This window comes from Pan troglodytes, chromosome 9, assembly GCF_028858775.2.
Source record: "Pan troglodytes isolate AG18354 chromosome 9, NHGRI_mPanTro3-v2.0_pri, whole genome shotgun sequence".
Taxonomy (NCBI): domain Eukaryota; kingdom Metazoa; phylum Chordata; class Mammalia; order Primates; family Hominidae; genus Pan; species Pan troglodytes.
Genome location: NC_072407.2, coordinates 52,594,344 through 52,601,234, shown reverse-complemented (window position 1 = coordinate 52,601,234; position 6,891 = coordinate 52,594,344). Strand labels below are relative to the sequence as shown.

Here is a 6,891-nt window from a genome sequence, read left to right as displayed (position 1 = left end):
ACAAACAACCCCATCAAAAAGTGGGCTAAGGACATGAACAGACACTTCTCAAAAGTCTTTAACTAAATTACACTGAAGGAAGCAGGATAGCCTTCCCTTTTGAATGGGAGCATCTATGTTAATTACCTATTCTTCCCTTTCTCCATTCTATGCTAGGCATATGGAAGAAATACTCTGTCTCAACAGATGTGTAATAGGGAAAATCCAAAATTTAAAATTTGCAAAACAGGACCTGCACCCAAGGAGCCACATCTACTCTCAGTCTGAATACAGAGGTTGAGATCTTGAGCTTCAAACAGATGTCATGATGGGATGATTTATTAATTGAGTTCGGAGCATCTAAATCCTGTCTTCCCACATTGGGATCCTTGAATTACCCTTAGAAGTCTGAAATTTCACTGAGAAGACCTTGTCTACATACATCCTTATATATATGAGGAGGAAAACTCTTATCCTAATTATAGCTCATTGTACCAAAGAGTTTTTCTATAGCAGTTCTCATCTCTGAATTTCTCAACGCGTATATAAAAGGATTCAACATGGGTGTGATAACTGAATAAAACACAGTGAGGAATTTATCAATAGAAAAGTTTGAAACAGGTCTAACATACATGAAAATACAGGGAACAAAAAACAGGACAACCACGGTAATGTGGGAGTTGCAGGTAGACAGGGCTTTATGCCTCCTTTCCTGACTGTAAGTTTTAAGGGAGTTTAGGATGACCCTATATGAGATTAGTAGAAGGGTGAAGGTGATCATACAGATTGCTCCACCATTGAAAACCACAGTGAGACCTATAAAGTAGGTGTCAGTGTATGCCAGTTCCAATAATGGGTACATATCACAGTAAAAATGGTCAATGGCATTCGGGCCACAGAAAGGGAGACAGTATACAACAACAATTTGAAACACAGAATGCACAAAACCTCCAGTCATGGCCACCACAAACAGAAGGATGCAAACCTGTTGATTCATGATGGTCAAATAGTGCAGTGGCTTACAGATGGCCATGTAGCGATCCCAGGCCATCATCACCAGAAGAAAGACCTCTGCACCACCAAACAAGTGGTCTATAAACAGCTGGCCCATGCAAGCTCAGAAGGAAATAGTCTTTTTATCACAGAGGAAGTCGACAATCAATACAGGAGAAATGGTGGTGGAATACACAGCCTCTATAAATGACAGGCAGGTGAGGAAGAAGTACATTGGGGAGCACAAGGAAGGGCTCGCAATAATAGTCATGACAATGAATAGGTTTCCCACCACTGACACAATGTATGTGAGTAAAAACATGACAAATAATGCATTTTGCACATCAGGATCCTGAGAGAAGCCCAGGAAGACATATTCTGTAATACTGTTATTTTGTCTCATTTACTCTTTTTTCAGGCTTGTATCAGAGGTGAGAGCTCAGGAGAACAGGACCTGTAATGAAATAGTGAACAGGAATATGATTACATCGATTGTGTCACAGAGCATGTCTTCGTTGTTGTATCCTGAATAGAGATTTACACACAACAAACATTTAGGAACTCAAATTTGAGTTCCTCATCAAAGAGCCCCTTTTTCCTTGACAATCCTACTTCTCCTCAAACATTTTAGATTCAGACAGAGGTTAAGATTTCTACCACTAAGTTTAGTGAATATTCTATATAGAAGAATAATTAAAGTCCCAACAGCCATTCATACATTTCATAACTTCTTATTAAAAACATTTTTCTGGGCACAGAAATCAGCTATGATAAATAGGCAACAGGTTCTTGGTCTCAAGAAACACTCTCTGGTGGTGGTAAGCAACTCTAAATAAATAAGTTGACATAGATTTAGTCCTTTGTGTTTGTACTTGTGCTATCTTTATAATATGATCTGGGTAGCACCATGAATAACATCTTCTGAACTATCTCACTCAGGTTCACCGTTTTTTATGAGACTTTGGGTCATTTACTAACACTCCCTGCCCCTTACTTTCATCATTTTTAGAATGGAGATCCCAATAGTCCTTACCTCTTAGAGTTGTTGTTTTATTAAAACAAAGTAAAATGCCTGGAACACTGGCTGGCACCTGGTAAGTGCTCAATAAATGATAGCTATAATTAGTGTTCTTGAATGCTACATTGTTAATATAGGATCAGAACAAATCATGCAGATCTTTGTCAACTTGAAAAGATTTACAGACATACTCCAGGAAAAAAAAGGATAAGATACCTATAATTCAGGAAAACCTTTTGGGGGCACATAATAAAATTGTATGCCTTATAAATTAATGATTTAATTATATGAATAGTAATTTTACCTGTGGCCAAATGTACCTTGATGATAAGCAAGCAGAATTACAGTGAAAAAGTTGGACCCACCATAAGAAAGAGCTCAGGAAATGAAAAGAAGGCTAAAATGAAAAACAAGGAAACTGTAATTAATAAATGAGTTTTCACAAGCGATAAGATTAATGGGATAGTTAAGTGAGGCTGTATTCTTTTAAAATGTTCTTCAGAAAGATTCCTTTTAGTGACAAAATACAGAAAGTGCAACATCCTATAGGTCTCTGGGGTGACCCAGGAGGCTTTCGGAGGTAGCCTTAACAAACACAGAACATCCTAGTATTAAAAAAAAAAAAAAAGATACTTCAAAAGAAAAAAAAACACATTGTTTCTCAAAGTCTCTAGATCTGATGGTTAAGGACAAACTTAAATTACAGATAACAGTGGGACAAGTAGAGATACAACCCCAAACTTTCAATTATGCGCTGCTGAGGAAAACTGCAGAATTACTGAACCTCAAATGTAGATAGGATGATTCCATTTACATATATCTGGCAGTGGAAGAGGACGTGTGCAGAGAGAGTTTGAGCTGTCTCCAGAAGCCAGCTGTGATGAACACTCCATATGAACCATCATATTACCACTTCCAGATGATTTCAGAGTTCTGGCATTGTTGAAGCAATAGACTGATAGAGACACACCTGCTGAAGAACACAAGAGAATAATGTAGTCTATAGCCAATTCTGGTTTTTTTCACCTTACTTGCAGTAATATTTAGTGCCTTTTCCCTCTTACATCATAAAACTAGATTTCGACAGGATTATCCTTTTGACAATTTAAACGTTTACTTATAAAAAATAGGGTATGTGAACTACCCTCTACAGTTTAAGTAACTAAAAATATTATACTTTAGGCCAGGCGCAGTGGCTCATGTCTGTAATCCCAGCACTTTGGGAGGCCAAGGTGGGTGGATCACTTGAGATCAGGAGTTCAAGACCACCCTGGCCAACATGGTGAAACCCCATTTCTACTAGGAATACAAAGGTTAGCTGGGCATGGTGGTGGGCATCTGTAATCCCAGCTACTCGGGAAGCCGAGGCAGGAGAATCATGTGAACCTGGGAGACAGAGGTTGCAATGAGGTGAGATCACACCATTGCACTCCAGGCTGGGAGACAGACCAAGACTCCATCTCAAAAAAAAAATTATACTTTAAAAACTAAAAGCATCACTAGGCTTTCAATGCAAACTACTAATTTAATATTTTAATAGAAAAAAACAGTGATTTAACAGAGTTGCCTAAAACATGATATTTTCTAAAGATAAAATTCCATAATAACAAAAACCTCTATAATATTGTATTTCACACAGTTTTATAAAACTATTTATTTATTTTTTATTATATATATTTTTATTATACTCTAAGTTCTAGGGTACATGTGCACAACATGCAGGTTTGTTACATATGTATGCATGTGCCATGTTAGTGTGCTGCACCCATTAACTTGTCATTTACATTAGGTATATCCCCTAATGCTATCCCTCCCCCATGCCACCACCCCACAACAGACCCCGGTGTGTGATGGTCCCCTTCCTGTGTTCAAGTGTTCCATTGTTCAATTCCCACCTATGAGTAACAACATGCGGTGTTTGGTTTTTTGTCCTTGTGATAGTTTGCTGAGAATGATGGTTTCCAGTTTCATCCATGTCCCTACAAAGGACATGAACTCATTCTTTTTTATGACTGCAAAGTATTCCATGGTGTATATCTGCTACATTTTCTTAATCCAGTCTGTCATCATTGCACATTTGGGTTTGTTCCAAGTCTTTGCTATTGTGAATAGTGCCACAATAAACATACGTGTGCATGTGGCTTTATAGCAGCATGGTTTATAATGCTTTGGGTATATACCCAGTAATGCAATGGCGGGATCAAATGGTATTTCTACTTTTAGATCCCTGAGGAATTGCCACACTGTCTTCTACAATGCTTGAACTAGTTTACAGTCCCACCAACACTGTAAAAGTGTTTCTATTTCTCCACATCCTCTCCAGCACCTGTTGTTTCCTGACTTTTTAATGATCAACATTCTAACTGGTAAGAGATGGTATCTCATTGTGGTTTTGATTTGCATTTCTCTGATGGCCAGTGATGAAGAGCATTTTTTCATGCATCTTTTGGCTGCATAAATGTCTTCTTTTGAGAAGTGTCTGTTCATATCCTTTACCCACTTTTTGATGGGGTTGTTTGTCTTTTTCTTGTAAATTTGTTTGAGTTCATTGTAGATTCTGGATAGTAGCCATTTGTCAGATGAGTAGATTGCAAAAATTTTCTCCCATTCTGTAGGGTGCCTGTTAACTCTGGTGGTAGTTTCTTTTGCTGTGCAGAAGCTCTTTAGTTTAATGAGATCCCATTTGTCAATTTTGGCTTTGGTTGCCATTGCTTTTGGTGTTTTAGACATGAAGTCCTTGCCCATGCCTATGTCCTGAATGGTATTGCCTGGGTTTTCTTCTAGGGTTTCTATGCTTTTAGGTCTAACATTTAAGTCTTTAATCCATCTTGAATTAATTTTTGTATAAGGTGTAAGGAAGGGATCCAGTTTCAGCTTTCTACATATGGCTAGCCAGTTTTCCCAGCAACATTTGTTAAATAGGGAATCCTTTCCTCATTCCTTGTTTTTATCAGGTTTGTCAAAGATCAGATAGTTTTAGATGTGTGGTATTATTTCTGAGGGCTCTGCTCTGTTCCATTGGTCTATATCTCTGTTTTGGTATCAGTACCATGCTGTTTTGGTTACTGTAGCCTTGTAGTATAGTTTGAAGTCAGGTAGCGTGATGCCTCCAGCTTTGTTCTTTTGGCTTAGGATTGACTTGGCAATGAGGGCTCTTTTTTGGTTCCATATGAACTTTAAAGTAGTTTTTTCCAATTCTGTGAAGAAAGTCATTGGTAGCTTGATAGGGATGGCATTGAATCTATAAATTACCTTGGGCAGCATGGCCATTTTCATGATATTGATTCTTCCTACCTATGAGCATGGAAGGTTCTTCCATTTGTTTGTATCCTCTTTTATTTCACTGAGCAGTTGTTTGTAGTTCTCCTTGAAGAGGTCCTTCACATCCCTTGTAAGTTGGATTCCTAGGTATTTTTTTCTCTTGGAAGCAATTGTGAATGGGAGTTCACTCATGATTTGGCTCTCTGTTTGTCTATTATTGATGTATAAGAATGCTTGTGATTTTTGCACATTGATTTTGTATCCTGAGACATTGCTGAATTTGCTTATCAGCTTTAGGAGATTTTGGGCTGAGACAATGGGGTTTTCTAGACATACAATCATGTCATCTGCAAACAGGGACAATTTCACTTCCTCTTTTCCTAATTGAATACTCTTTATTTCTTTCTCCTGCCTGATTGCCCTGGCCAGAACTTCCACCTACAATGAACTCAAACAAATTTATAAGAAAAAAACAAACAATCCCATCAAAAAGTGGGCAAAGGATATGAACAGACACTTCTCAAAAGAAGACATTTATGCAGCCAAAAGACACATGAAAAAATGCTCATCATCACTGGCCATCAGAGAAATGCAAATCAAAACCACAATAAGATACCATCTCACACCACTTAGAATGGCAATCATTAAAAAGTCAGGAAACAACAGGTGCTGGAGAGGATGTGGAGAAATAGGAACACTTTCACACTGTTGGTGGGACTGTAAACTAGTTCAACCATTGTGGAAGTCAGTGTGGAGATTCCTCAGGGATCTAGAACTAGAAATACCATTTGACCCACCCATCCCATTACTGGGTATATACCCAAAAGATTATAAATCATATTGCTATAAAGACACATGCACACGTATGTTTATTGTGGCACTATTCACAATAGCAAAGACTTGAACCAACCCAAATGTCCAACAATGATAGACTGGATTAAGAAAATGTGGCACATATACACCATGGAATACTATGCAGCCATAGAAAAGGATGAGTTCATGTCCTTTGTAGGGACATGGATGAAACTGGAAACCTTCATTCTAAGCAAACTATCACAAGGACAAAAAAACAAACACTGTATGTTCTCACTCATAGGAGGGAATTGAACAATGAGAACACATAGACACAGGAAGGGGAACATCACACACTGGGGCCTGTTATGGGGTGGGGGGAGGGAGGAGGGATAGCATTAGGAGAGATTCCTAATGTTAAATGACGAGTTACTGGGTGCAGCACAACAACATGGCACATGTATATATATGTAATAAACCTGCACTTTGTGCACTTGTACCCTCAAACTTAAAGTATAATAAAAAAAAGAAGAATGATCTCTAGGAAGAAGGAAAAACCTCTGAAATGGAAAAAAGTAAATGCAGGAAAGATGGAAGAGTAATTGAAAGAAGAAATATAGCAATAAATAACATGAATATTAATCATATGTAACATTAATAAATACAAAACCAAGAAAAAAGTGGGGATTTATATTCAATACATAATTAATTTTATCCTTTTAAATGAGCAAATTTCTCCTATTTAAGACACATAACACAATGGTAAGAGCCTTATAAGAGAAACATACTAAATAACAGGATGGAAAGTGAAAATAAAATAATAGAATAAACTGCATAAATTCTGACAA

The 6,891-nt window shown here is 37.6% G+C and overlaps 1 pseudogene; it reads right to left on the bottom strand.

Annotated features, from left to right (window-relative positions):
• Window positions 1-320: 320 nt before the first annotated feature.
• On the bottom strand, window positions 321-2,963 carry LOC107967333 (olfactory receptor 4A8-like; annotated as a pseudogene).
• Between the last annotated feature and the right edge of the window lie 3,928 nt (window positions 2,964-6,891).